Here is a 17,427-nt window from a genome sequence, read left to right as displayed (position 1 = left end):
CACTTACCTGTCCAGCGCGCCCGCGATGTCGGCACCCGAAGCCGATCGCTAGGTCGTCTGTCGGGTCCTGCCGCCGCCATCTTGGGTATGGGAATCAGGAAATGGAGCCTTTCGGCTTCATTTCCCGGTTCCCTACTGCGCATGCGCGAATCGCGCTGCGCAATAAGTACGCTCCCCGCTGCCTCTGGGAGCTGTGTGTTTCCCAGCAGGCAGCGGGGCACTTGCGGGAAGGGGCGGGCACTTGCGGAAAGGGGCGTAAGTTACGCCCCTTTCCGCAGAGAGCTATCCCGGAAGTGGGTGCAGTTACCTGGATTATCCAGGTATCTGCACCCCCCTCCCCCCTGAAAGGTGCCGATTGTGGCACCGGAGGGGGGGAGGGTTCCGATGAGCGGAAGGTCCACTTTAGGGTGGACCTCCGCTTTAAACCACGTCCGTTTTCTCCCGAATTTTTCTTTCACCACTAGGCCAAACCTACAAACAAATCCCCCCCTAATTATAATAAGACTCCGCCCACAGACAAAAAAGTGTCCCTATACTTTTTTTTACAATGTTGGCAACTATCCCTGGTGAGGATGAGGAATGTTAGTTTACTTATAAGCCTCCCGGGCCCCATGAGTCCAGCTATGTCCCCACACACGCAGCCACATAAATCAGGAGGCAGGAGCAGAGAGCAGAGTGGGTGGGAGCAGAGTGGGTGGGGCAGAACACTCGAGCGTGCCTGTGAAGGGACATCATTTTCAGCACATGAGGAGGCTCGGAAATCTGGACAGGAGGTAGGAAGGGAGTGAGAGACAGACTGTCATCTGTTTTGCACAGTGCCTGGAAAAGAACCTAGTCCCCGTGCAGATGAGGACAAGGGCCTCTTCCCCACAAGCCCTGGGGCGTTAGTTGTGGGAGTGAAAAACTTGAAAAAAACTTTTTTGACTTTACTTACACTATAATGTACTTAATATATATGCTATACATTTTATTGGCAAATTTTTGTTTTGTTGTTGGAAATTAATATAAGCTGTTGCCTGGGTACTGTGCCACATGAGTGTGGTAATCTGTTATTCAATGGTATTAGTTCATTTTTTTGTGGGAGGGGGGCTGTTTGCAGGGGGGTGGCATACAACTTGTGCTATGGGACCTTGTGATTTCTAGTTATGCTGCTGATTTACACCCTTCTGTAAATGTTTGCACTGACACAAGTTCATGGGTTTCAGCATACCAGTCCTGGGCTGATTCTTCTCAGCCACTTGATTCTGCCAGCACCCATTTACCAGGTGTAAATGGGGAAATAAAGCACTTTTAAAACACAGTTTTGGATGCATAAAACTGAGCCTACAGCATTATAATTTTCCTTCACTATAAGCAACAGCTGTCACGTTCATTTAGCTAATTATAAAAGGAAAGGTATAGTGCTTAGAGTTCAGATCTTGAAGCTAGAATCAATTCCACAACTTACATTTACATATCCCTTTCAATTATATATTCGGTTTTCAGTCTGGACATCCACTTTATATCAATACAAATATCCTCAGTGAAATAATGAAAAAAAAAAAAGACAATACTGTTTCAGAAACAATATACCTTTCCCAACATTTCATTCTTTGCCCTCACCCTAATTAACACCAGCCGCTCATCACAGAAGAAATTCTGATCTAGTGTTTTCCATTCATTACAAATGACAAATATTTGTTTAGCTATAAATGAAACCACAGACTATAGACAAATTACTGTTATCTGTCTACTAGTGTCTTGTAGACAATTAAACCAGACTGCAAAAGAATAGATTTTACCTCTGCAGCCATAAATTATGCTTCTCTGTATATGAAATGATAAAATTATCATGAAATATTTTAAAACTGTGGAATAACTGAAACACATTTATTTTGCTGCATTTATTTTGCATATCAAATGCTTGAAGGAATATCGTCATAGGCAAAGTGATTTTGGCACTCAGAGTACAAACAATTTTTGTGAAAATCAGTCAGGTCATGATAAGAAGTGGGATTTTTAGCTCATTGTGTCTTCAAACCCCTCTAAAAATACAAAACACAAGATTTCCATTTTTATTTAACCACTTGAGATCCGCGCTATAGTCAAATGACGGCTACAGCGCGGATCTCAATTTCCGGGACTACGTCTATTGACGTCGTCCCCTTTAAGAGCTCCCCGCGCGCTCCCGGGAGCGCGCATCGGGGAAAATCTGTGTTGGCCGTGTCCCCTGGACACGGCCAATCACAGATCGCTGTAAACGGCCAATCACAGCGGCCGTTTACAGCACGATCGCTGCCTCCAATGGGTGATGATCTCAAATGTAAACAAATGAGATCATCACCCATTGCCGAATGTGTCTCCTCACACAGCGATAGCGTGTGAGGAGACTGATAAGAGTGAGTGACTGTTCTGTAATAACATAAACTTGCCAGTACCAATATAAACCCTGCCAGTGCCCAGATCTACCCTGCCAGTGCCCAGATCTACCCCACCTGTGCCCAGATCTACCCCACCTGTGCCCAGATCTACCCCACCTGTGCCCACCTGTGCCCATCTGTGCCCACCTGTGGCCACCTGTGCACCGCCAGTGCTCCATCTGTGCACCGCCAGTGCCCGCCAGTGCCCGCCAGTGCCCATCTGTGCACCGCCAGTGCCCGCCAGTGCCAATTGGTGCCCATCTGTACCAATCGGTGCCCATCTGTGCCTCAGCAGTGCCCATCTGTGCCGCCTCAGCAGTGCCCATCTGTGCCGCCTCAGCAGTGCCCATCTGTGCCCATCTGCTGCCTCATCAGTGCACATCCGTGCAATAAATCAGTGCACATCTGTGCCGACCCATCAGTGCCCATCTGCCGACTCAACAGTGCCCATCTGTGCCGACTCAGCAGTGCCCATCTGCCGCCTCAGCAGTGCCCATCTGCCGCCTCAGCAGTGACCATCTGCCGCCTCATCAGTACACATCCGTGCAATAAATCAGTGCACATCTGTGCCGACCCATCAGTGCCCATCTGCCGCCTCAGCAGTGCCCATCTGTGCCGACTCAGCAGTGCCCATCTGTGCCGCCTTAGCAGTGCCCATCTGCCACCTCAGCAGTGCCCATCTTCCGCCTCATCAGTGCACATCCGTGCAATAAATCTGCACATCTGTGCAATAAATCAGTGCACATCTGTGCCGACCCATCAGTGCCCATTTGTGCCACCTCAAAAGCGCCCATCTGTGCCACCTCAAAAGCACCCATCTGTGCCACCTCATCAGTGCCCATCAGTGCTACCATGGCTAAACGTGTCTTTTCCGCTGAGGAGGCGTACCAAATTATTTCCACGGCCGACGAGAGCAACGGGGAGCTCTCTTCAGATTCCTTTTCGGATTCGGATTCTGAAGCCGACGTAAATTATGAGCCAGTCCTCAGCAGTGAAACACTGACTGAATCCGAGGAGGAAGATATCCGGCCCATCAAGCGAAGGCGTTCTAGTGAGGCAGTGCCGTCCACCAGCACCAAAGTGCCGTCCACCAGCACCGCAGTGCCGTCCACCAGCACCGCAGTGCCGTCCACCAGCACCGCAGTGCCGTCCACCAGCACCGTAATGCCGTCCACCAGCACCGCAGTGCCCCAGCAAGAAAGGCCAAGTACCAGTGGGGTGTCATCTCAGCCCCAAAGGGTTAGGAGCCATGCTGGCCTTCCCTATGCCCTTCAGAACCCCTTGTGGCTTCCTCCTAATTCAGGAGAGGCCAATGTTCCCCCTTTCACCGCCCAGCCAGGAGTCCAGGTGGACACGGAGAATTTTAGCCCTATAGATTTTTTTAATTTAATTTTTACGGAGGATATGTTGGCGTCAATTGTGGCCCAGTGCAACCTGTATGCACAACAATTTATTTTTCAAAATCCGACCTCCTATTATGCCCGTCCCTACGAATGGAGAGACCTAACGGTGGAGGAGTTCAAGGTTTTTTTAGGCCTCACATTTAATATGGGACTCAACAAAAAAAATCTATTACGTACCTACTGGTCAACCCACCCCCTCCACCACTCACCGCTCTTCTCCGCGGTAATGCCCAGAACCAGGTATCAGATGATCCTGAGGTTCTTACATTTCAGTGATAATTCCCAGTGCCTTCCACAAAATGATCCAAATTATGACTGGCTTTACAAAATTCGACCAATACTAAATTATTTTTCAGAAATATTCCCCAAATTGTTTACCCCGGACCAACACATATGTGTGGATGAGTCCCTTATTAAATTTACAGGCAGGCTTAGAATGAAGCAATTTATGCCCAGCAAAAGGGCCCGCTATGGGGTGAAGGTCTACAAATTATGTGACCGAGCCACAGGGTACACATATTCATTCAAGGTGTACGAAGGGAAGGACACCCAGCTACAGCCCCCTAATTGTCCGGACTACTTGGGATCCAGCGGAAAAATTGTTTGGGACCTCATATACCCCCTACTGGATAAAGGCTACCACCTCTATGTCGATAACTTCTACACATCTCTGCCCCTGTTCCACAACCTTCACCGGAAGAAGACGCCAGCATGTGGCACTGTAAAAAAGAATCAGGAGGGCTTTCCTCAAAGTCTGGTAAACAAGAAGCTGTGGAAAGGAGAAACCGCAAGTCTGAGAAACAAGGAGGTTCTGGCAGTGAAGTGGAGGGACAGAAGGGATGTATACATGTTATCTTCTATCCACAACGATACCTTCGTGGAAATCCCCAGAAGGAATGGCCCCGTAAAGAAACCCAAATGCATTTCCGAATATAATTTGTTCATGGGAGGAGTCGACTTCAATGACCAAATGATGGAAACATATCTTGTCACAAGACGGACATACCATTGGTACAAAAAAGTAGCAATTTATTTTTTTCAATTGGCCATTTATAATTCCTATGTCATTTACCGCAACACCACCCAAAACCCCAAACGTTTCTTTGGCTACCAGGAGGAAGTTTTCACTGCCCTTATTTTCCCAAACGGCCCACCAGAAAATATCAGATCAGACGTTGTTAGTCGACTCTCCGAGCGCCACTTTCCCGATAAAATCCCCCCCAAACCAACAGGCAAAAGACACCAAAAAAGATGTAAGGTGTGTACCAGAGCAGGAGTCAGAAGAGACACATCTTATTATTGTGCACAATGTCCTTCCCAACCAGGCCTCTGTATAGGCGACTGTTTTCGGCGTTACCATACTTTAATACATTTTTAGTGAAGTATGGTAAACATAATCCTCAGTTCCTGCCTTCATACACCTTCACACCCCTTATGCCACTGCCTGCTCTGTAACTGACCCTGGCTTGTTATTTGACCACTCTTATGCCTGCCGATTCTGTACATACCGCTGCCTGATCTGTAACTGACCCTGGACTGTTATTCGACCATGCTTCTGTCTAACGATTCTGTACATATCTCTGCCTGATCTGGAACTGACCTTGGACTGTTTGACCACGATATTTGCCTGCCTCTTGGACTGATCTTGTATTCTGCAACTGGACTAGTGGGATTCAACACGGGGTCTCACATATGTGAGGGGCTCCAGTATAGTTTTTCTGGAAGAAGAAAACAATTTTCTTTGTTTTCTTATTCCTAGATTAGGGTCTGGAGACTCAGAGGCTTCAAAGAGATTTGGGAGGGAGAAGCCTCTACCCCTATCCCCATTCTGTCCTGAACGAGGCTCTACTTCTGTCTGCTGCCTGTAGGACTTACTGCCATCATGCCGCACTGACCACACCACAAGGACCTGCCTACTACCAGGACCAATATTTTTGGCACTGCTGACATCTCTGCACTGACCCTGGACTGTAATATGGACAGTATCCCTGCCTGCTGCCTAAAAAACTGTGTTCGCTGTTGCTGACCAAGTCCCTGCCTGCTGCCTGGACCAGTGATATCCTCCTGTGGACAACTGCGCTTCTAAAACCACAGGTAATCTTTTCTTTACCCTTTGCTCAGCATAATGTATTTGGGGGTGTAATTCTTGGTATGTGCAGGCTATGTGTCCCTGGAACGCCGACAGTGTTTCTTGCATGTTGCGCCTCTGTATGTGGCCAGGCTGTGTAAACGTCTCACACATGTGGTATTGCCATACTCAGGAGGAGTAGTAGAATGTATTTTGGGGTGTTATTTTTGCTATGTAAATGCTATGCGTTGGAAATATCTTATAAACGGACAACTTTGTGTAAAAAAAAATGCGTTTTCATTTTTTTCCACATTTTCCGAAAACTTCTGGAAAAAAATGAACCATTGAAAAGACTCATTATGCCTCATAGATTATACGTTGGGGTGTTAGCTTTCCAAAATGGGGTCATTTTCTGGACGTTTCCATTGCCCTGGTGTTCCAGGGCCTTCAAAACTGTAATAGGTGGTTGAGAAATGAAATGTGTAATTTATGCTCCTAGAATGCCTGAAGGTGCTACTTCAAAATTAGGCCTCTGTATGTGGTCAGGCTGTGCGAAAGTCTCACACATGTGGTATCGTTATACTCAGGAGGAGTAGGAGAATGTATTTTGGGGTGTTATTTGTGGTATGCACATTCCGTGTGGGAGAAATAAGCTATTACAATGAAAATTTTGTGGAAAAAAAAAAAAAAATTGTAATTTTGCAAAGAATTGTGGGAAAAAATGACAACTTAAAATAACTAACCATGCCTCTTACTAAATACATTGGAATGTCTACTTTCCAAAAAGGGGTCATTTGGGGGGCATTTGTACTTTCTTGGCTTGTTAGGTTCTCAAGAATGGAGATAGGCCTTAGTACATCAGATGTGATCTTTTTTTGAAAATCTTTATGATTTGCACCATAGCTTATAGACTCTATAAATTTCACACAGATCATATAATATGCAAAAATTTGGGTTATTTTTACGAAAGATGTGTAGTAGTATAAATTGTGGCCAAAATTTATGAAGAAAAATTGCTAATTTGCTCAATTTTGTCACAGAAACGAAGAAAAATTCATTTTTTTTCAAAATTTTCGGTCTTTTTTCATTTATAGCGCAGAAAATAAAAAACCGAGAGGTGATAAAATACCACCAAAAGAAAGCTCTATTGGTATGAAGAAAAGGACAAAAAAATCATTTGGTTACAGTGTTGCATGACTGAGTAATTGTCATTCAAAATGTGAGAGCACTGAAAGCTGAAAATTGGTCTGGGACTGAGGGGGGTTTAAGTGCCCAGTAAGCAAGTGGTTAAAGTGGTTGTAAACCCTTTCATATACCCAGTGAAGTGAATAGCCTCAGATGATACACATAGATGAAGCAAATCATCGTACTTTATTTACCTATTTTATCTGCAGTCTCCTCTTCCGTACATACCTTCAAAAATGCTGAATTGTGATAACATCCTTCTGGATCTGTCAGTAGCACAGAGGAGGGGGCGGAGAGTTGCAGTTAGAGCTCTTGTTAACTGTGTGAGAGCTGATTGGAGAAAAGAGACCACCCCCCCACCACCACATACATTGCAGGAACAAAGGATACTGAGCTGTATGCCACCCCATTACAAATGTATCTGTGATGTGTCAGAATATACTGGGAAGAATATACTAGGATGCATTAAGGTAAAAAATGTCCTTCTTTTAGAAACACTTTTAGCACAACAGAGTTGTGTGATATTTTCTCTTGCTGATAAGTTGAAGATTGAGAGAAGAAGGTTATAATGGTCAGAGCTGCCACTTATAAATACCACCAGAATGCAGAATGTGACAAAGTAATACAATAACACAATAGCCCGGCATAACCAATTCAGGACATTCAATTTCTTAGCAGGCTGTGCGTATACATACTGCTTTACTACATCTTCCAGGTAATTGACATGTTAGGTGGACCAAAAAGATTCACAAGACAAGGTGTTTTTATGAAGTATGGCATCTTGCTAAAGGTATATCAACTAATTTATTATGGAAATAGTCAATGTGTCACATAGCGCAAAACTTATACACGGAAGAACAATACAGGGTTATGCTGCGTACACGCAATCGGATTTTCTGACAACAAATGTTCCATGGAAGCTTGTTGTCAGAAATTCTGACCATGTGTAGGCTCCATTGGACATTTTTTGTTGGAATTTCCGACAACAAAAATTTGAGAGCTGGTTCTCAAATTTTCGGACAACAAAATCTGTTGTCAGACATTCCGAATCATTCTGAATCAAGTACGAGACGGAAGCGATCGGTCTGGTAAAACTAACGTTCTTAATGGAGATAGCACATTCATCACGCTGCACATTTTTAAATCTTTTAATGCAGCGCATTCTTTTATTCTTTAGGATGCTAGAATAATGAAGTTGTTTTGCTGCTGATATTCACACAGAGTTCTCAGAAACTGATTTCTTTATTATTTGTTGTGATCTCATGAATAAAATTTTTGATTTTTTTCATCAGATCTCCATAATAATGTTTTGAATTTCTTTTTATAGTGATCTTTTTTTTATGCAGATCTCCTCTTTTTTTGTTTTTATCAAGATCTGTTTTTTTTTAAATTTCTACTGATCTCCATAATATTTATTTTTGTTTTGTGTGTCAAGTTACCACAACACCATTATTATCTTGTATTTTTTAACCTCAAGGAGTTTGTTTGGTGTTGATGTCCCTTGTTAATTTGACATTGTCTTTTTGAAACGTACCTGCCTACTCACAAACATACTGTCCTTTTTGAAGTAAAACACATAGCCAAGTATTTGTGAACAAAAAATAGCCATTTATTATGGGTCATAATAAAATAATGAGGAAGGCAACGCTGGATAAACTTGTGAAATTGGTGAAGCATTTGTACTCTAGGGCACATCAACAATTTTACAGCCAAAATTGGTAGCATTAGGAGTCCATATAATAGTGAGCACAATCCGATCCAGGACTCCAAGAGATCAGGAATAGCAGCAGAGGCCATATATGTCCCCAGGCTGTGGTCATACAAAAGCCTGTGTCTTTTGCCAGACCATACTGAACCCAGGCCATCACTCTCTTGTCTTCCTTACATGCTTTCTTCCAGGCTGTGGCTCTGGTGTTGTGGCAGGTGATGGAGGAGAAGGAGGAGGAGGATGGTCAAACTCACAAACCTGGCTTTGGCTTGTGAGTTTGCCCCTCAACCCCATATTTAGGGCTTGTAAGATAACTTCCTCACAGAAATAGCCCAAGTGCAGCCTCCTCCAGGTTACTTCTCTTCCTGGGCCTTTTTTTGGAAGCTGGGATTCGGGCAGGCTACTGGGCCCGGCCACCTCCTGGCTGCCACTTATCCCCGCCACCTCCTGGCTGCCACTTTACACAGACTTCTCCTGGCTGAGACTTTCCTGTGTATGGAAAAGGGACATAGTTTTAGTTTTTGGTTCATCAATCACACATAATTTTCAGCTCATGACTGTTGCAAATTGAATGTTAACAAATAGAAAAGACTATCATTCTGACCCCAGTATTTTTTATTCTTTTACCAATCATGTGTGGTCACTACTATCTATTGATATGTAAAAAAACTTTGTTAAATCAGAAATTTGTGATCAATAATAACATCTAGTTAACATCATTCATTTTTGAACAAGAAATATGTTGAACAATGCTATACCTGGTTCAAGCTGGGCTCATCCACATCTTCCTGGCTGGAAGGCACAGGTTGGATCATGGAAGCCTCAGCTGGGGTGGAAGGAAGCATTGAAGGAAGACTAGAGAGTTTTGGCCTGGGTTACCTCTGGTCTGCCAGAAAATGCAGTCTATCATAGTACCACAGTCTGGGGACATAAATGCCATCTACTTCAGCTCCTGATCTATGGAAATCCTGGACCTTCTTGCGCTCCCTATTATAAGTGCTCCTCATGCCACCAATTGTGGCCTTCAAATAGTTGATGTTTGCCATGGGGATCTGCAGCTTCACGATTTCCAACGATTGATCCATCGCTGCCTGCCTCTTTCTTTTATTGTTATAAAAGGGGTGGTTTACCTGCTACAGACAGGGCAGCTCAATGAACAGGTACATATCAATGAACATGGGAATAAAGTCCTGATCATTCAATAGATCCATTTTCTCTGCAAGACACAACACAAGACAAACACTCATTTCAGGATAAACTCTCCTAATCTTGTCTCAATATAGGCTTCAATCTATAGGCCCAAGTTAAAATTATACATTCATTATCACAATCAGCGCTTCCACTAGTCCTTCCTCCACTCACAGATCGTACGTATGACACACACGTGTTACGCTTTATATACACTGCGCATGCGTGAAACTCCACCCGCCCCTGACCTTCTATCTAGTATAGTCCCCGCCCCTTGTCTTTTGGCTCAGTGGGAGAGCGCATGGCAGAGAGACAACAGGTGCATAAAGACAGCAGCAGCGACAACAAAAGCCCGGAGCCACGAACGCCCCAATCCTGGAGAATATTTGAGGCCTCAAATATGGCCTTTGAAGAGATGGTGGAGACGGTGGACATCTTCAAGAGGGTCGACTATGATGGGAAGCATGGACCTTACCCAAACCCAAATGTGAGAAAGGCCAAGATTATGACTAAAGTTTTGAAAAGTTCAAGGATAAACTGAGGAAATGATGGTCAGACCTCAAATTGAGGGAGCAGGATCAGTACAGAAGAATTGAGAGAGTGCTGCAAAAAAGTAAGTATTTTGTCGTGTGTTCCTATTCTTCTTATTACATTCGTGCTGCTCCATGTGCTTTTCCTTACTATTGTACAGTTTAAAATGGCAAGTTTCAGGTTCGTGGGTACAGTAATTGTTCATAGTAAACATCGTCCGTTCGCCTACTAACACAATGTTTTTTGCAGATGCAGGTTAACTACATTTGGTCATGCGTATTTGTCTTAAAAGAAGTTTAGTACATTGTTGTCTAGATAGGTTTGTAACTAGAATGAAATGCAAAGTTGATTCAGTGTAAGGAGAGGACATTCAACAGCTGTTTATACATCTGGACGCAGGAGCACTGGTATGGGACACCAGAACAAACTTTTTAGGGTGTCCTACACAGGTGCTCCAGTGGATACTAGGGGTCTCTACATGTGTGATACTTTAACAAAAAAGGTAAGTATTCCAGCTTTGCCTCAAATATCTGTGTGCTAAGTATACCTTTATTTTATTCACATAGGGGCGAAAAGACTCAGGACGTCTGAGGACAACAGGGACCCCCAACCTCCTAAAGAAGGGGAAATCCAAAAACAACAACCAGAGGATGTGGTGGAAGGAGAGGTTTATGAAGTGGGTGAAATAGTGATCACAACAAGTGAGTGTCTGAGACCACAGCTTCGGGTAATAGATGTATGCCTGCATATTTATAATACATGGTGTGTTTTTTTAGGTGATATAGATGTTGTTCAAGAAGAAACACATTTCACAAGTGCAAGTGCACAAGTCCTCATTGGGGAGATCATGGTGTGCAATCAGGATTTACAGAAGATCACGGAAGACATAAATGGTGTTGAAAAAAGACATCATTCTTGTTTTAGGCAGAATCAAAAAATCACCAACATTTATCAAATTCTTTCTATTTTTCTAACTTTTCTCCAAAATTTCGAAAGCCAAATTTTTAAGATGCACACAGTGTGTCAACATGTGCTATCTGCCATCATGGGATATCAATGTACACGTTTTGGGGGTGATACCCCTTCCTCGCAACAGTAGATGAAAAGAAGTGGTTGCACCCCCGAAACACATCCATTGATCCCCCATGATGGGAGCTTGCACATGTTGACATTAGGCATGGGATCAGGAGGGAAATCCCCATTTTGACTCTCAATTTGTGTGCATCTTCAAAATGTGGCTTTCACAGGGGTGACTTCACCCCATCTGATGAACAATATCAACACAGTTTGGACATATTAATGTTTGATATTGCCTTCAATTTATCAAAGTTTAAATTTGTAAGTTCCTAAGTTGTGTATTGTTGTATGGTTTAAAAAGCATGCCTGTTTACCACAAAAAAGGATATTTCTATTTTCACCCAAAAAATTTGTATTTAAAAAATATGTTGGTTTGTGAAAAAAAACCTCTTCTAAACACACATGTAAATGAGCACAGGGTAAAAAACGTTCTACTCAACAATGCGTGGCTTCTTCTTTCAATGCTCAATAGCAGTCTTTTGCTTAAGTTGTTGTTTACAGTGACAATGGGGGTTATTTACTAAAGGCAAATCCACTTTGCACTACAAGTACACTTCCAGTGCTCTTGTAGTGCAAAGTGGATTTTCTTTTAGTAAATAACACACACAGTGCTTTATAATTTGCATCAATCAGGCCATTTTCGCAACTCCAAAAAATAATTTAATGGTGTCGAAAATTATGAATATTTTAAGTATTAATGCATTACATACATTAACAGCAAAAACAAGGTGTGTGTTTAGCAGACCACAACATAATAGTTAGCTGAAGAAGAGATTTTCACCTCATGTATGAAAGAAATTATGTTTGCACTATTACAGGAAATGGGCAAAAAAAGAAGCACATTGGATAACCTAGGAGACAGCTAAAAGAAACGCAAGCAGTAAATCAAAAATATTTTATTTTAAAATACCATTAAAAAAAAAAAAGGTTTGTTAAACATTTTCTGGCATATCAATGCCCCCCCACCTGCAAAGTACTCCATATATTTTTGATGGACCTCGTGCGTGCTTTGGGCGGGCAAGCCAGGATGGCCAGCTTCAAGCGCTGTCAGGGTTTGGTCTTGAATGCCGGCCTCTTACCCAAATGAGGCCACATAGTTTATAGAATTTCTCCTTAAAAAGTTGTGGAAAGGATTATATGGTTAAGTTTATATTCCGCCATGTTGATTAGCATAAGGAATAGGCAGGACCGGCTGGCCATCATCCCAAAAGCATTCTCCACCACTCTTCTGGCTCTGGCCAGCCAGTAGTTAAAAACCCTCTGGTCCAGGGTGAGGGTCTTCATCGGGAACGGCTACATCAGGTGTTCACCCAGCCCAAACGCTTCATCAGCAACAAAGACGAACGTCAGACCAGCCACGTTATCTTCCAGAGGTGGCAATCCCAAGCCACCACTCTGGAGCCATCCATAGAACTCGGTCTGGGCAATGACTCCACAATCCGACATCCGGCCATTCTTCCCCATGTCCACATAAAGAAAATTATATGTCGAAGACACCACCACCAACATCACAATACTATTAAACCCCTTCTAGTTGTAATAGTATGACTCCGAGTTGGGGGTGGGACTATGTGGACCTGTTTCCCATCTATTGCCCCTCGGCAGTTGGGAAAGTCCCACCGCTGGGCAAATTGGGAAGCCACAGTCTTTCATTCCTGTGGCGTTGAAGGAAACTGAGGAGTGAAACAAGAAAAAAAAAATAATTAGGAGTTTTGCACATAACATTGCAAGCAGATTAGACACAAACATTCTTGGCCAATATAAGTATAACATTTATTTGAAAGAGTATTTAAACAAAAAAATCTATGGTCTACTTATCAGATTCCTCACCCCCTCCGATGACCCATTTTAAAATTTTTAGGGGTGGGTGTTTTGAACAGGTAACCCTCTCCACTTCATTGAGAGCTGAATACATAAATAATGTGTGTTTTTTTGGCCAGCCCCTCCTTTACCTACACTATTGGCAGCCCACCGGACAGGTAAGAAGTGTCAGAATCCAAAAATATGAGCCAGAATGGCCCAGACTGCCCAGTGGCACTCCTCTATTGACAGAGTGCCCTGGTTACTGTTTGAAACACATTCCATACAACTTTTTTTCATACCAGGGCTCCTGTGGCAGGAGGGTCTGAGGGCTGGAGAGGTGGGTGCCTTAAACAATATTGTGGGTCAGACATTACACCTCTGGTCCCTATATCAGTCAAAACTAAAGCTTCATCCTCCCAGTCCACTCCAGGCCTCATTTCTCGGTGATAGGAGATTCCCGCCAGCCTTCGATTTCCCCAGATCATTTACTTGGTGGATACAATACTCCCTGACCACTTTTAAATCCCTTACAAGCCCCCTAGGCTTCCTCCCATTTACGGACCTTCAGACCCAATTTCATATCCCTTGAGAGGAGTTCTATAAATACTTACAAATTTGACACTTCTTTGAAACATATTACAAACCTTCTCCCGACACATGTACTCACTTTTTTGAAACATTATGCTTGGAACACTCCAGGGAGAAAGGGGCTATCTCGTCCATCCACAGATGCCTTATTGAATTAGACCTTCCAGAAAAATCCACGGCAATGAACCACTGGGAGTCGGCTCTTGGTGTAGAATTTACAAAGGAGGAATGGCAGGGCATGTTAATGAACCTACACAAATGCTCCAGATCAATCTCCGTTAAGGAAACGATTCTCAAAGTTTAAAAGTGCTGGTATCTCACCCCAGACAGGTTTCACAAATATTACCCATTGGTCCCTGACTGCTGCTTTATGGAGTGCCAGTTGAAGGGCACTCTGCTACACACCTTCTGGAGCTGCCCCTGTCTCCAGTGTATTTGGAATCAAGCTTCCACTAAAGTAGCGGCCATCATGGGATCAAATGTAGTATTAACAGCTCCTATGTGCCTCCTGTTCTCCCCTATCCCTGGTATCGATCCCTCTTCCCAAAACATAGTCAATACGTTATTCTGTGCCATTCAATAGACCATAGCACTCAATTGGAGATCTCAATCAGTTCCTTGGGCACAGGTCCTACAGAGGATGGATGCAATCCGCCTTATGGAAAGGATTCACCATTTGATAATGAACACTATGTGCCTATACAATAATAAATGGTCCAGCTGGCTACTTGACCATTGGATACACTCACCGGTAACTCATTATCCCCTTATTAACTCAGAGCCATAGGCCCCCTATAGATAATGCAGACTGGCTTATCAATTGATAGAAAATAGATATAGCTACCTGAACACTTCTAAGACTTGGTAGATAATGTTCTGTTTTTCTAGTTTTAAAGTAAAAAAAAAAAAAGAGGATAAATCAGCAGACACGGTTCTTTAACCTTATGATGCACCCTAAGACAGTTTATGTTCAACAGCTGTTACATGCTTCTATACGATTGACCTTAATGCTTGAGATATCCATACTTTGTTCTTAAGCCGGTATTGTAATATGGTGTATACTTTTTGATTGTCTTGAGCTACATCCTGATAAAACCCTCTGTAACTGTCTTACTATTTATTCATCAATCAAAAGTTTGTATTAAATAATCCAAAAATACGAATACACACTGTCCAAAGCACGTTTTTACATTCTGCAATTACCTATCAAGATAATAGGAGAACAAAACTTGAAACAGTACCATTTGAAATATTCAGGCAGGCCCTTTCACTACATGCTTTGGTGAATTCATCCATAAATCTGAACACAAAAGAGGTAGGTATAGTGTGTATGGGTTTGGCAAAGTCAGCAGATAGAGGATTGGTATCGGTTGACTTAGCAGTTGGGGGAGGGAGGATTCCAAATGATTTTGTGACTCCCTAGGACACACTTAACCCCTACAGAACCACCTAGTGGTTAAACCCTTCACTGATAGTCACATTTACACAGTAATCAATGCATTTTTAATTGCACTGATCGCTGTATAAATGTAAATGGTCCCAAAATCATGCCAAAAGTGTCCGATGTGTCCACCATAATGTCGCAGTCCTGATAAAAATTGCTTATCACTGCCATTACTAGTAAAAAAAAAATATTAATAAAAATGCCATAAAACTATCCCTTATTTTGTAGACACTATAACTTTTGCGCATACCAATCAATAAATGCTTATTGCGATTTTTTTACCAAAAATATGTAGAAGAATATGTATTGGCCAAAACTGAGGAAAATATTTTTTTTTATATATATTTTGGGGGAATATTTATTATAGCAAAAAGTAAAAAATTGTTCATAGCTCAAAAAATAAAAACCGCAGAGGTGATCAAATACCACCAAAAGGAATCTCTATTTGTGGGGAAAAAGGGACAACATTTTTGTTTGTGAGCCATGTCGCACAGCTATGCAATTGTCAGTTAAAGTGACGCAGTGCCAAATTGCAAAAAGTGCTCTGGTCTTTGGCCAGCCAAATGGTCCGGGGCTTAAGTGGTTAAAGGACAAATCTTACCTTAATATTGTCCTTCTGCAGGACCTGAATGATGGCAGAACAGGTCTCTGGAGTCATGATTCCCAGAGCCTGAGGGGGAGATGCCTGTTGAGATCTTGATGTCCTGCAGACTTCTCCCTGTCGTCAAGTACCGCAATGTGGTGACTGGCCTCTGTGCAGGAGTGATGGCTTGCTGCATGCAGGTGTCCTGCTTGGTAATATAAGGGGACAGCAAAGCTAACAAACAGTGAAAAACGGGGTGCATCATCCAGAGATAATTCCTGAAATCATCATGATTCTTCTCATGGATCTCCCGAAACAAAGACATATGAGAAAATTGGTCACGCTGGAGCAACTAATTCTTCGTCCATGAACTACTCCTCACCCTGTTCATGGATTGGGCTTGGGTCAAAGTAAGAACCCCAACAACAAGCCCCTGCACAGCACGAAATCTATGATGATTATGTACCCGCAACATGGCTTCAAAATGGTCGGCTGGTCAGAATAAACTAACAGAGCACACGGAAAATCAGAAAGTCCTGAGAAGAGCAATCTGGAAATCAGAAATGAGCGAACAAGAACCCACTGAAAATTAAATACGTACTATAAATAGCACTCACTGAAACCCAGATGCGGACTGACTACATGCACTGAAAACCAGATACAAACCCACAAGCACAAACTGAAGAGCAGTAATGATCTGAAAAGCACGAGACTGAAAAGCACGAATTGTCTCTCACCAAGCTTCTTCTAACACGAGATTAGCAGAAGGAGCCCAGATGGTGGCACACTGGCTATTGAACTTCCTACAACTACAATTTCCGACAACATTTGTGCGACCGTGTGTATGCAAGACAAGCTTGAGCCAACATCCATCAGAAAAAAATCCCAGGGTTTCGTTGTCTGAATGTCCGATCGTGTGTACACAGCATAAGAGAAGAAAAAAAAGTGTGTTGAGAGGGGGGCAGGTGGATAAAGGGTGATAAAGGAAAGCAGATCAAAAGGAGTCCAAAACAGTCAGGTTCATGATAGCATTCACCCCATCATGAAAGAAAACATTTGGACGTAGTAACAGTAAACCAGAACTGTAATAGAATTTAAGAAGCCCAGATAGCATAGAATTTATCATATCAGCCCTTACAAGTAACCATCCATTGTTCTATTTCCATAATATCCATTACCTTCCTAATTCAGTTTGCCCTGCTAGTGACTTGAGCCTTTTTTCAATAAATTTGTATTTAATTGGTATAGAAGGTACATAGAGTAGAAAGTTTAATAGAGCGTCAGGTAATTCTATATATGGTATTTTTTTAATCTGAGTCCTGATATCTGTCCAGAAGGGATGAATTTACGACACTCCCACGAAATGTGAAGTAAAGTTTCATATTACCCACATTCCCTCCAACAAAGGCTAGATAGTTGCTAACCTGGAGGATATTCTATACCACTGGGT

This window comes from Lithobates pipiens, unplaced genomic scaffold, assembly GCF_037356315.1.
Source record: "Lithobates pipiens isolate NorthernLeopardFrog02 unplaced genomic scaffold, aLitPip1_a1.2 Scaffold_13, whole genome shotgun sequence".
In the NCBI taxonomy this organism is placed as follows: domain Eukaryota; kingdom Metazoa; phylum Chordata; class Amphibia; order Anura; family Ranidae; genus Lithobates; species Lithobates pipiens.
Note: the sequence above shows the minus strand (reverse complement) of the source record.